This window comes from Microcaecilia unicolor, chromosome 2 (genome assembly GCF_901765095.1).
Source record: "Microcaecilia unicolor chromosome 2, aMicUni1.1, whole genome shotgun sequence".
Taxonomy (NCBI): Eukaryota; Metazoa; Chordata; class Amphibia; order Gymnophiona; family Siphonopidae; genus Microcaecilia; species Microcaecilia unicolor.
In genome coordinates, this window is record NC_044032.1 from 353,296,398 (window position 1) to 353,310,833 (window position 14,436).

A 14,436-nucleotide genomic window follows, 5' to 3' on the forward strand; every position below is an offset into this window, starting at 1 on the left:
ACTTCCAGGCCCGCCTCACCCGCCTGATCACCTCAATGGACCGTAGCCGAGTCTCCTGGAGCAGGAAGCAATCTGCTTGGACCCTCACGAACCAGTCATACGCTAAACCCTGCTTCTTCGGAGAGGCGATGCTGGCCACATTCAGCGTGGCAAATGTCAACACTAAGCCTGCCATCCTCATTGCGAGTCACGGGTCTGCTCACTCCCACCTTCTTTCCTTATCTCCTGGGATACCCCCTTCTTACCCTGAAGCAGGTCCTCTGCTATGTGGTCTACGTCATCCCCTGCCAGATCCCCCTCGCCCCCCCGCAGCCGTCCTGTCTGTACCTTACCCCCCCCCTCCCCCTTTCTTCCTTCCTTTCTTCTTTGCTCTATCCGGACCCACCCCCTGATCCCTCCCTCTCCCCTCTCCCCCCACCCCCTACCTCCTCCTCCGAGTCCTCCACCTCCCCCAAGTCCTCCAAGTCCTCCAGATCCTCCTCTAGCTCCACTCTGTCCCCCAAGCCTGCACTTGGGCCTTCACCACCTGCCCGGCCCCCTCAGCTTTCCTCTTACTCCCCTTTCCCCTCCCTCCTTCCCTTCCCTCTTCCTCCTCCCTCACCCCTCCCCCCAGAGCCTTCCCGCCCTTCTTCCTACCACCAGTACCCTCCTCCAGTGCTTCCTCATATTTCCGTTTGCCCTCTCCAATCCCCCCTGCCGCCCCCTCTTCCTCCATGAACTCCACCTCTTCTCCTTCCCCCTGTTCTTCCTCCTCCCTCCCAACCTCCCTATCCTCCTCCTCCTCCTCCAACACCTGAAATCTGTTCCCCCCCTCTTCCCCTGCAGCGACCCCTCCCCGCCCACCCCTAGTTTCCCCCCCTCCGAAACTTCCCTTTCCTCTGTGGCACTTGTACCCACTCCCCCTCTCCCCCCTGCTCCACTCCTGACCCAGCCCCCTGCTGCTCCCCCTCCTGCATCCCCTCCTTCTCCCCCCCTTGCCCCTCACTGCCTATCACCCCCTGCCCTATCCCCTCCTCCCTTACCCCCCTCCCTGTCCCTTCCCCCACATATCCCACTCGTTATGGGCCGCCCTAGGGCAGTTCCGATATGCATGGCCTAACCCGCCGCAGAGGTTGCACCTGATTGTGGTGCAGTCCTCTGTGGCGTGCTGATCCCCGCATCTTCCACACTTTACCACTGGGCATGACATGCTGAAGTGCCTAAACGAACCACATCTGAAGCACTGCCGCGGCTGCCCCTTGTAAAAGCACAGTATCCTGTCGCGACCGATAAAGGCAGCCGAAGGAATGTGCTGGACCACATGGCTCTCCTGTCTCAATTTGACCAGGGCTTCCCAACCTCCTGCCCAAACCCTGCTTGGATCCGGTAACTTTGTAAGCGGGGATCTCAGCTCCGCGTACCTCTGTAGCCAGTAGGCTAAATCTGCCCCAGAGATAGACTCATATCTCACGAGCAGGGTGACCTGCACCAGGTCCGGCTTGCTGATTGGAATGGCCCTGAGGTCCCACCACTCCCCCTTTCCCCTCACCCCCTCGTACCTTTCCCAGAATATTTCCATCCCCCTCTGGGTCATGAAGCTCAAGTCATATTCTGGGATGTTGATGGGGTGTATACACGCGTAAAAGTCCTCGGGTATAAACCCCATCCCCATCACCAGCCTCAAGACCCGATCCCTGGAGGGCATTGCCCCCTCCCCTATCCATTTCAGCTGTACCACATTTCGCTGCTTAGGCAGCTGTCCACCCCCTGTCCCCGCTCCCCCCCAACCCCTCCCTGGGCCCTCAAAACCACCGATCTCCCCCCCTCCTTCCTTCTCCCTCCCTGGACTACTGCCGCAAAGGACTTGGACCCCAGCCCCCACCGCCCCCCCTCCACACTTGTTCCAGCCCTTCCCTCTGCCTCCCCCCCTTCTGTCCCTCTGCCCCTCCCCTCATCCCTCTCCCTTCCTCAATATTCACAGCCCCCTCCCCCTCCCGCTGTCCCCCGTCCCCTTCCCTCTCAGACAAACATCCAGCAACGTCCATAGTCAGTTCTGCTGCTTGGGCTGCCTCCAACTGATTGTCCTGCCCATCTCCACTTCCTGGAACGTCCCTGCTCGTCCCTGCCACTGCAGGATCCAGCCTCTGGGCTAATCGCCTCCTCTCCTCTGTCTCCTGGCGATACTCTGGCTCCTGCCCAGTCAGGTCTGCAGCTGGCGATACCAGACTCCCTGCTCGCTCTGCCCCCGAACTCCCTCCAACCTCCGGCACCAGGGACGGAGCCTCCGGAACTCCGCCGCTCCCCTTGGCTCCTTGCTCCCAGCCGTCCTGCTGGCAGGTCCGCTCCACCACCCGCTGCACATCTGTTGGACTTGCCATGTCCACTTCTCTAGTCAACGAAAGTCTCTCAACAATCGGGTTACTTCCTCCTTGCTTCTGGTGCAGTCCCTCCTGCGTTCTCCCAATGGCTGGCGCTTCCCGGGGGCATGGCTTGTCTGTTCCTGATTCCGCCACAGGCTGGCTGTTAGCACCCCCCGATTTCACCTCTTTTAATGGACAGCTGGTCAAATGAGCTCCCAGCTGCTGCCTGCTCCTATTCCTCTCTCTCCGACCCCTCTCCTGTAAACCGCCAGCTACTCCATGCTCAGGGAAGACCTCCCCTGCTCCCGGACTTCGTGGGCGGGGCTTCTCCAGACGCCATGCTGCCTCGGTTTCCACTTCAGCCATTGCAGACCCGGCCAAAAATACCGGAGTCTGCCTCTGCTGACCCTTTTCCAACAGGGCCTCCTTCACGGCAACTGTCTCTGCTGTTTGCACAACTGCAGGTAAGCCCTCTGAGACTTCGACCACCACCTCTGTAGAAAACAGGCTGCTACCTGCGTCTCCCTCTGCTGCCTCCATTATCTGGAGTTTTGACAATTTACTGAGTTCTTTCCTCCCCTCCACAGGTAGGATCTCTACTCCAGCCCCCACCTCAGAGCCATGTCCTGCCGCTGCCTCCTTATCCTCTGGCTGCTGGGTAAGTGCTCTGGACTGTGTTGCCAACTGTCTCATGTATTTTAAAGTGGGGTCACCTCTGAACCCAGACAACTCTTTTGATTCTAATGCTGCTGAAGACACTGAAGCTTGCTGCAACTGTAGTGTTCCTGAACCCCCAGACTGTGATATAGAAGCCATCCTTTCTCGGTTAACATAGAGCTCCCTCAAAGGATTCACAGAGCCCTTTTTTAAACAGTTCAACAAATGTTCTTTTTTCCCCAACAACTTTGATATCCGGGCTTCCTCTTTAACATACATTTGTCTGTGCTCCGCTGGGGCAAATTTACACATAGTTCTTGCCATTTTCAGACGTTTTCCTAGCTCCACTACTTCTTTTTCCACCAGCTTAATTCGTCTTACAATATTTACCACACTACTTGCTGGATCATCAGGGTCATAGCTCACTTCAAGGAACTCCTCATCTGACGATCCACTCTCCGCACTCTCACTCTCAGCTGCCTCCAGCAAAGGCTTCTGGCAAACTTCCATCGCCTCTTCCTTCTCCCTTCCTTGGAAGCGCCCTTCTGGGGCCTGTACTATCTTCCTCCCCCCTCCACTGTCTTCTCGCTTACCTTCCGCAAGCTGGGCCATGGAGGGGGAAATGCTCTGGTGGCCTCCACTGGGCTGCTTCTCCCTTCGGTCCACTGGACTCCTTTCCCTTCTCCCGGTAGCCAAACCAGGGAGAGAGCCACTCCTTTCGGCCTTCTGGTCCCGGGCCCCAGGAGGCCCCATAGCCTGGGACTTTCCTGAGGCCTTCTCCCCAGGGACCCTCCTCATCTTTGGGGAGGGAGCTAGGTCTCACTCCCTTTCCACTGGAAGTCAGCAGAGCTCTCTAAAACACCTCCTTCCTCCTCAGCAGACTGGATGGACCGTGCAGGTCTTTTTCTGCCGTCATCTACTATGTTACTATGAATCTTTTAGTTATAGGATGTCGGAATAATGTTAAATCGTTAATAGGATCATGAAAAACTGAAAGAGCTGCTAAATACACTCTGACGGAAGAACTTGATAATCCACTGTTGGAAAGATGAAAAAGATAGTCTAAGACCTTTGAAATGGAATAGGTGAATGGATCCACCTGTTTAGAAGTACACCAACTAACAAATTGATATCATTTTGAAGCATAAGACTTTCTAGTGGAAATTTTCCTGGAAGCTAATAAAACATTTATTACTTATTTGGAAAATATAGACGATGTCATTCCGTGAGGTGAAGACGCCAAGCTGCTAAATGGAGTCTGTTTATGTCTGGATATAGAAGAGTACTGTTACGTTGTTTTAACAGATCCTGACATTGAGGAAGCATTACAGGAGGCAGTGACACCAGACTAGTTAGAATGGGAAACCATGGTTGTCTTGGCCAATATCAGGCTTATTTTCGAAAGTGATCGTCGGCCATCTTCCGACATAAATCGAGAGATGGCCAGCGATCTCGCAAAAGCGGCAAAATCGGTATAATCGAAAACGGCATTTTTGACACCATTGCCGCTTTCCCGTCGCCGCGCCAGCGAAAGTTCAATGGGGCGTGTCGGCAGCAAAGCGAAGGCGGGACATGGGTGGGCATGGGCGTGGCTACCAGATGGCCGGCTTTTGCAGCGGAGAGATTTGGCCGGTATTGTTAGGGGCAGGGGAGACAGGAGATTTGCTTAGTGGCTGGAAGGGGGGGGGGCAGGGGAGAGAAGAGCATCGGTGGGTGGCTGGAGGGGGGCCAGAGGAAAAAGGAAAATCACTGGGTGGCTGGAGGGGGGCAGGGGACAGAGGACAATCGCTAGCTGGCTGGAGGGGGGCAGGGGATAGACGAGAATCACTGGGTGACTGGAGGGGGAGCCGGGGAGAGAGGGGAATCACTGGGTGGCTGGAGGGGGAGCAGGGGACAGAGAAGACTCGCTGGGTGGCAGGAGGGGGGCAGGGGAGAGAAGAGTATCCCTGGGTGGATACAGGGGTGGCCAAGGAAAAACGATAATCACTGGGTGGCTACAGGGGGAGCAGGGGAGAGAGGAGAATTGCAGGGTGGCTGGAGGGGGGGCAGGGGACAGAGGAGAATTGCTGGGTGGCTGCAGGGGGCAGGGGAGAGAGAAGAATTGCTGGGTGGCTGGAGGGGGGACCGGGGAGAGAGGGGAATCGCTGGGTGGCTGGAGGGGGAGCAGGGGACAGAGGAGAGTCGCTAGGTGGTGGGAGGGGGGGGCAGGGGACAGAGCAGGCACACAACAGTCTCACTCTCTCTCTGTCACAAACACACACTCGCACATTCACTCTCTCTCACACACAGTCACTCTCACACATACTCTCTCAAACATACACACTCCGACAAAAACCTAGTTAGCGCCCGTTTCATTTACGTCAGAAACGGGCTTGATTTACTAGTCGTATATAAAAGACAGTTCCCATTTTCTACAGAAATTAGGAACTGTAGACATTGATGAAGGTCCTTTACTCATAGTCACGTTAGATGTGAACTCACTGTACACCTCAGTACCTCAAGAGGAAGCTTTACAAACCATAAAAGAAGTGCTTAAACAAAGACCAAGATCACATCTCATCCCCACTGACTTTCTAGTTAAGCTATCACGGATAGCATTAAAAGAAAACTTCTTTATGTTCAATGGTATCTTTTATCTCCAAATCAGTGGGGTCGCTATGGGCGCAACTTTTGCACCTTCAGTGGCGAACCTGTACATGAACCTGAATGGATAGAAAAATCTCCATTCAGTACGATGATAGGTGGTGGAGATACATTGATAATGTCTTTTTGCTGTGGAAAGGATCAACATCAGAATTCGGTTTGCTTTTGGAATGGCTAAAAAGCTGCAACGCCCATATTCAATTTACAGCACAATTTTCTTACACGAATATACATTATCTCAACGTTGACATTACCCTATCCTATAATACTTTTTCAACCAAAGTGTTTATAAAAGACACGGACAGGAACACATTTCTGCATCACAAGAGTTGTCATCCAATCCATTTGAAAAACAGCCTCCTGTTTTCCCAGATGTTAAGATTACGTAGAATTTGTACTGATACATCCACGTTCAAACTACAAACTAAACATCTCAAATCTAAACTTAAAGAACGTGGTTATCCCAATAGAATATTAAATAGAGCTTATAAGAGAGCCAAATACAATAACAGAGATTTGTTATTATCTAAAACAAACAACAGAGAAAAAGATGGAGACAATTTAACAGAAGCAGGTCAAGAACTGTCAAACATAATAAAAAAGCGATGGGATATTTTACAATCAATTCCCAATTTTCAAGATAAAACACTATGGGTAGCTTTTTCAAGAGGTAGTAACCTTAAAGAACAATTGAGTCCTGCAGACTTTGATTATAAACAACTTGATAAATCAATCATTGGACATTATAAGTGTGGCACATGTCAGACTTGCCGAATCATGAACCAAACTAAAACCTTTTATAACGCTGCAACAAAAACTACATATACCCTTGCATTTTTTACGAACAGTTTATCAGACCATGTGGTATATGTTATCATATGTCCATATCAAAAGATTTACATCGGCATGACAACCAGACCACTAAAAGTACGATCATTGGAGCACAGGTCCAATATTTGGAGATCGGTGAAGAAGGAACCATTAATTGAACATTGTCTTCAATTTAAGCATACTTTTGAAGAATTTAAATGCTGCGTTGTTGATAAAGTAGTACCATCAAGAAGGGGAGGTAATCGTAAATTACTTCTACAACGCAAAGAAGCTAAATGGATTTATCAACTCCAATCTTTGGAACCTATTGGATTAAACAGTTCAATTGATTGGCATATATTTTATTAATTAAATTATTCAGTGTTGGAATGCACCTTTCCAGATTTCCATTAACAAGCTGTGGACTAGTGAGAGTGAGTCTGGCCCTTTAAACTTTGTAAGTTCTGCATTGATGACACTATCCAGCTTATTTTCGAAAGAGAAAGACGCCCATATTTCGACCCAAATCGGGAGATGGGCATCCATTTCCCGTGGGCGGCCAAATCGGTATAATCGAAACCCTACTTTTGGCGTCCTCAACTGCAGTCCATCACAGAGACGAACAAAGATCACGGGGCATGTCGGAGGCGTAGCGAAGGCATGGCGAAGGTGGGACTGGGGCGTGGTTATCGTCCGAGGAGGGATGGGCGTCTTTAGCAGATAAACAAGAAGGGCGTTTTTGACGAGAATTTGGCCCGCTTTAATTGGACCCTTTTTTTTCAGGTCCAAGTCCCAAAAAAGTGCCCCAACTGACCAGATGACCACCGGAAGGAATCAGGGATCACCTCCCCTGACTCCCCCTGTGGTCCCTAACCCCCTCCCACCAAAAAAACCCCACTTTAAAAACTTTCTTTCCCAGCCTGTATGCCAGCCTCAAATGCCGTACCCACCTCCATGACAGCAGAATGTGTTCTATCCTCTGACAGCCTTTCCCTGGTTCTGATGTGGGTCTCGGGTGAGTGTGACACCTTTTCTGTTAAGGGCACTGCAGAGTCACATCAGCAATGCATTTTGGTGGGTGTAGGGTATTGGGCTCCGTGATTCCACTAGCTTGTGTTACATTCTCACGATGTTGGTAGTTGGTAGGCTCCACTCCCATGGTGCTTTTCCCTCTGCTTCCTGGGTCAAAGTGTGCCCTGTTTTGTTTCCGGTAGTCCATGAGGTAGTGGCCATTTGTGTAGGACAGTTTTAGATCCCTTTCATGTGTTAGCCACGTTACAGCACTTAGTTCTTACCTTGAATGTTGCTGAAAGAGGGCATTGTACACCATTCTGCCAGCTCGGACCTACTGCTAATCTCAGTACCAGCGAGACTCATTGCCAGTGGGGCACAACCTCTGATCTGCAGTTAACTGTGAGTAAACATGCTTATTCAAATAAAGGACGTTTTCATCGAGATTAGTCTTCGGTGTCAACTGCTATGCCAAGGTTATACACCAGCAACAAGTCCTGTCCCTGGAGCACTTTTAGTGAGTACTGCAGTGCACTTCAGGCAGGCAGACCCAGGCCCATCCCCCCACCTGTAACACTTGTGGTGGTACATGGAAGGCCTCTAAAACCCACTGTACCCACATGTAGTTGCCCCCTTCACCCCTAAGAGCTATGGTAGTGTTGTACATTTGTCCCTCCCACGACCAAATGGCTTGGATTAGGACGTTTCTGAGCTGGGCGTTTTTAGTTTCCATTATCGCAAAAAAAAAAACAAAAAAAAACCGCCCATCTCAGAAAGGACCAAATCCATGGTATTTGGTCCGTCCAAACCGTATTTTTGAAACGAAAGATGGCCGCCCATCTTTTTCGATAATACGGTCTGTCCCGCCTCTTCACATACCCGTTTTCGGACATAGACGCCCATGGAGATGGGCGTTTGCGTTCGATTATGCCCCTCCACATATACTCCCTTTTTGGCGTGTGACGTCACAGCGCCATTTTGAACCTTCCTAAGCGAATGAGCTAGCTAGTGCCTTTGTGAGTTGGTTAAGTTGTTTTCCTTTGTATATTTTATTTGATAAGTTTTATAAGTTGCCGTATGTTGACTGATATTATCTTTTCAGCGCCACCACAGCACATTGTTCCTGATGAAGCCCGGACAAGGGGTGAAACGAATGGGCCCCGTTGAACTTTAAAAGCTGGGTGCTGTTTGATTCTCACTTTTTAGATACATTAAAAGCAGGAAACCGGCCAAAGAGTCGGTTGGGCCGCTGGACGAAAATGGTGTTAAAGGGGCGATCAAGGAGGACAAAGCCGTAGCGGAGAAATTAAATGAATTCTTTGCTTCGGTCTTCACCGAGGAGAATTTGGGGGGGACACCGGTGCCGGAAAGAATATTTGAAGCGCGGGAGTCGGAGAAACTAAACAAATTCTCTGTAACCTTGGAGGATGTAATGGGTCAGTTCAGCAAGCTGAAGAGTAGTAAATCACCGGGACCTGATGGTATTCATCCCAGAGTATTAATAGAACTAAAAAATGAACTTGCGGAGCTACTGTTAGAAATATGCAATCTGTCCCTAAAATCGAGTGTAATACCGGAAGACTGGAGGGTAGCCAATGTTACTCCGATTTTTAAGAAGGGTTCCAGAGGAGATCCGGGAAATTATAGACCGGTGAGTCTGACGTCGGTGCCGGGCAAGATGGTGGAGGCTATTATTAAGAATAAAATTGCAGAGCATATACAAAAACATGGACTGATGAGACAAAGTCAGCACGGATTTAGTGAAGGGAAGTCTTGCCTCACCAATCTAATGCATTTTTTTGAGGGGGTAAGCAAACATGTGGACAATGGGGAGCCGGTTGATATTGTATATCTGGATTTTCAGAAGGCGTTTGACAAAGTGCCGCACGAAAGACTCCTGAAGAAATTGCAGAGTCATGGAATCGGAGGTAGGGTACTATTATGGATTAAGAACTGGTTGAAAGATAGGAAGCAGAGAGTAGGATTGCGTGGCCAGTATTCTCAGTGGAGGAGGGTAGTTAGTGGGGTCCCGCAGGGGTCTGTGCTGGGTCCGTTGCTTTTTAATGTATTTATAAATGACCTAGAGATGGGAATAACAAGTGAGGTAATTAAATTCGCCGATGACACAAAATTATTCAGGGTCGTCAAGTCGCAGGAGGAATGTGAACGATTACAGGAGGACCTTGCGAGACTGGGAGAATGGGCGTGCAAGTGGCAGATGAAGTTCAATGTTGACAAGTGCAAAGTGATGCATGTGGGTAAGAGGAACCCGAATTATAGCTACGTCTTGCAAGGTTCCACGTTAGGAGTTACGGATCAAGAAAGGGATCTGGGTGTCGTCGTCGATGATACGCTGAAACCTTCTGCTCAGTGTGCTGCTGCGGCTAGGAAAGCGAATAGAATGTTGGGTGTTATTAGGAAGGGTATGGAGTCCAGGTGTGCGGATGTTATAATGCCGTTGTATCGCTCCATGGTGCGACCGCACCTGGAGTATTGTGTTCAGTACTGGTCTCCGTATCTCAAAAAAGATATAGTAGAATTGGAAAAGGTACAGCGAAGGGCGACGAAAATGATAGTGGGGATGGGACGACTTTCCTATGAAGAGAGGCTGAGAAGGCTAGGGCTTTTCAGCTTGGAGAAGAGACGGCTGAGGGGAGATATGATAGAAGTGTATAAAATAATGAGTGGAATGGATCGGGTGGATGTGAAGCGACTGTTCACGCTATCCAAAAATACTAGGACTAGAGGGCATGAGTTGAAGCTACAGTGTGGTAAATTTAAAACGAATCGGAGAAAATTTTTCTTCACCCAACATGTAATTAGACTCTGGAATTCGTTGTCGGAGAACGTGGTACGGGCGGTTAGCTTGACGGAGTTTAAAAAGGGGTTAGATAGATTCCTAAAGGACAAGTCCATAGACCGCTATTAAATGGACTTGGAAAAATTCCGCATTTTTAGGTATAACTTGTCTGGAATGTCTTTACGTTTAGGGAGCGTGCCAGGTGCCCTTGACCTGGATTGGCCACTGTCGGTGACAGGATGCTGGGCTAGATGGACCTTTGGTCTTTCCCAGTATGGCACTACTTATGTACTTATGTACTTATGTTTTGAATCTCAAAGCTAAGTATCTGCAACTCAGTGCAGCTTTGATTTTTGGCACAAATCTTTGAAATTAAAATGACATGAATTTAAATATCAGTTATTAATTTTGATATAAAGTCACAAAAAATAGTGGAACGAATAAGCCCCATGATATAAATCAAACACTAACAAAATTTACAAAACTGTTTTTTGTAGTGTTTTTGACCAAAGTATTTTACTTTGGTTTCTGAGGATTTGTTCCACTTTAATATATAAAAGTATCACAACTGTTTTGAGTATCACAGGCTATTGCCAATGTAGAGTTAGTTAGTGGGGTTCCCTAGGGGTCTGTGTTGGGACCGCTGCTTTCTAACATATTTATAAATGACCTAGAGATGGGAATAACTAGTGAGGTAATTAAATTTGCTGATGACACAAAGTTGTTAAATCGCGGGAGGATTGTGAAAAATTACAAGAGGACCTTGGGAGACTGGGCGTCTAAATGGCAGATGACGTTTAATGTGAGCAAGTGCAATGTGATACATGTGGGAAAGAGGAACCCGAATCATAGCTACGTCATGCAAGGTTCCACGTTAGGAGTCACGGACCAAGAAAGGGATCTAGGTGTTGTCGTTGATGATACGTTGAAACCTTCTGCTCAGTGTGCTGCTGTGGCTAAGAAAGCAAATAGAATGTTAGGTATTATTAGGAAAGGAATGGAAAACAAAAATGAGGACGTGATAATGCCTTTGTATCGCTCCATGATGCGACCGCACCTCGAATATTATGTTCAATTCTGGTTGCCGCATCTCAAAAAAGATATAGTGGAATTAGAAAGGGTGCAGAGAAGGGCGACGAAAATGATAAGGGGGATGGGATGACTTCCCTATGAGGAAAGGCTAAAGCGGCTAAGGCTCTTCAGCTTGGAGAAAAGGTGGCTGAGGGGAGATATGATAGAGGTCTATAAAATAATGAGTGGAGTTGAACTGGTAGATGTGAAGCGTCTGTTTACGCTTTCCAAAAACACTAGGACTAGGGGGCATGCGATGAAGCTACAATGTAGTAAATTTAAAACGAATTGGAGAAAATGTTTCTTCACTCAACATGTAATTAAACTCTGGAATCTGTTGCCAGAGAATGTGGTAAAGGTGGTTAGCTTAGCGGAGTTTAAAAAAGGTTTGGACGGCTTCCTAAAGGAAAAGTCCATAGACCATTATTAAATGGACTTGGGAAAATCCAAGTCCATTATTAAATGGACTTGGGAAAATCCACTATTTCTGGGATAAGCAGTATAAAATGTTTTGTACTTTTTTGGGATCTTGCCAGGTATTTGTGACCTGGATTGGCCACTGTTGGAAACAGGATGCTGGGCTTGATGGACCTTTGGTCTTTCCCAGTATGGCAATACTTATGTACTTATAGATGCCATGTGACCTAAAATAACTAAAAGAGTTCTGGCTGTGGTCACTGCGATTGATTGAATGTGATGAACTAGCTGTATTATGATTTCTGCTCTCACTAGTGGTAAACGGACTAGTGGAAACGATGAAATTAAATCTGCTCCTAAAAATTGTAGGTTTTGCGTTGGGATCAAATGTGATTTTTTGTAATTTATTAGAAAACCTAACTTGGACAGAAGGTGACTTGTAAGATTCAGTGCTGCAAGGTTTAATTGTGGACTTTTTGCTACTATTAGCCAATCATCTAGATAAGGATACAACGTTATCCCTTGTTGATGAAGATAAGATACTGGCGCCACTGCGCACTTGGGGAATACCCTGGGAGCTGAAGTGAGACCAAACAGAAGGACTTTGTATTGATAATGTTGATGATCTACTACAAACCGTAGGAAACATCTGGATCGAGGATGCATAGTTATATGTAGATATGCATCCTGAAGATCTATTGATGTCATCCATATGTCTTGTTGAAGAAAAGGAATGATCGTTGTTAGTGTAGTCATTCAAAATCTCTCCTTCCTTATATATTTGTTTAACTTTCAAAGGTCTAAAATCGCTCTGTTTGCTCCTCCCTTCTTCTGAATAAGGAAATACTTCGAATAAAACCCTTTGTTCCTCTGCACCTGAGGTACTATCTCTATTGCTTGAGCTAAAAGTAATCTGTGTGCCTCTTGGGTTAAGAGAATATGTGATTGTGGGGTTACCCGATAATGTATCGGAGCCCTGATAGGTGGTCGGGTGAGAAAATTTAATTGATAACCCTAAAGAATGATTCTTAGAATCTATTTGTCTGTAGTTATTTGTAACCATGCATCGATGAACCTTTGAAGTCTGCCTCCTACTGGTATGTCGGAATACTGGGGAGGGTCAAAAAGTAGGTGGCTGTTTGTGCTGAATCGTAGAAACAGCCTTTTGAGTGCGTTTGTCTCTTGGTGCTCTAGACTAGAAAGATGTATGCTGTCGTCCAAATTTCTGTGTGTAAGATGAATGTGAATTTGAATGTTGTTTCCTTTGCTGAAAATGAGACTTGGATGAAAAATAAGGTATTTTTTTTATAATTTGCCCTGTGTAGCTGTTGTTTGTCTGCCTCCAGTGTGTCCAAGGTAGTATAATCATCCCTAAAACCCTCAATCAATTCCTTTACCTTATCACCAAAGAGGGAATCACCTACACAAGGGCATCTGCTACCTTTTAAAAAATGTCTTCATTGAAAGCTGAAGATCTTAACCATGCTAATCTACGAGATGCTATGGCTGAAGCTGCACCTCTTAAAGAGGTGTCATAATTATCATGAGCCACCCTAATCATATGCTTGGAGCATTCCTCCAAGTTAGCCAAGATCTTTAGAAAAGCAGGGATATTATCTTGTGGTAATGCATCTCCAAGTTTACTAAGATCTTCCATAATAGTGTATAGATATTCTATATGATGGAAAGTATGAACTGATATTTTTGCAGACAGCATAGCTGATTGAAAAAATCTGCGAGACATTTATATCCATAACCTTTAGATCTTTTGGTGGAGGGTGATTTGTGAAATCTTTTTGTCTTATTTTTCCTCATAACTACTACTACTACTACTACTACTACTACTACTTATCAAGTGAATAAGGGTTAGGAGTTAAAAGCAGCATCAAAAAGATTTGAAGACAGACAGAGATGGAGCTTGACGTACCGGCTCAGGAAGTCTATTCCAGGCATATGGTGCAGCAAGATAAAAGGAATGGAGTCTGGAGTTAGCAGTGGAGGAGAAGGGTACAGATAAGAGAGATTTACCCAGTGAACGGAGTTCCCGGGGAGGAATGTAGGGAGAGATGAGAGTGGAGAGGTACTGAGGAGCTGCAGAGTGAATGCACTTATAGGTCAATAAGAGGAGTTTGAACTGTATGCGGAAACGGATAGGAAGCCAGTGAAGTGACTTGAAGAGAGGGCTAATATGAGCATAACGACACTGGCGGAATATTAGTCGTGCAGCAGAATTTTGAACAGATTGAAGAAGAGAGAGATGGCTAAGAGGGAGACCTGTAAGAAGCAAGTAACAAGAGTCTAAGCGAGAGGTGATAAGAGTGTGGATGAGGGTTCTGGTAGTGTGCTCAGAAAGGAAAGGGTGAATTTTGCTGATATTATAGAGAAAGAAACGACAGGTTTTAGCAGTCTGTTGAATATGTGCAGAGAGGGAGGAGTCGAAGATGACCCCAAGGTTATGAGCTGATGAGACAGGATGGATGAGAGTGTTATCCACAGAAATAGAGAATGGGGGAGGAGGAGAGGTTGGTTTAGGGGGAAAGATGAGAAGCTCAGTCTTGGTCACGTTTAGTTTCAGATGGCGCTGAGACATCCAGGCAGCAATGTCAGACAGGCAGGCTGATACTTTGGCCTGGATTCCTGCTGAGATTTCTGGAGTGGAGAGGTAGATCTGGGAGTCATCAGTGTAAA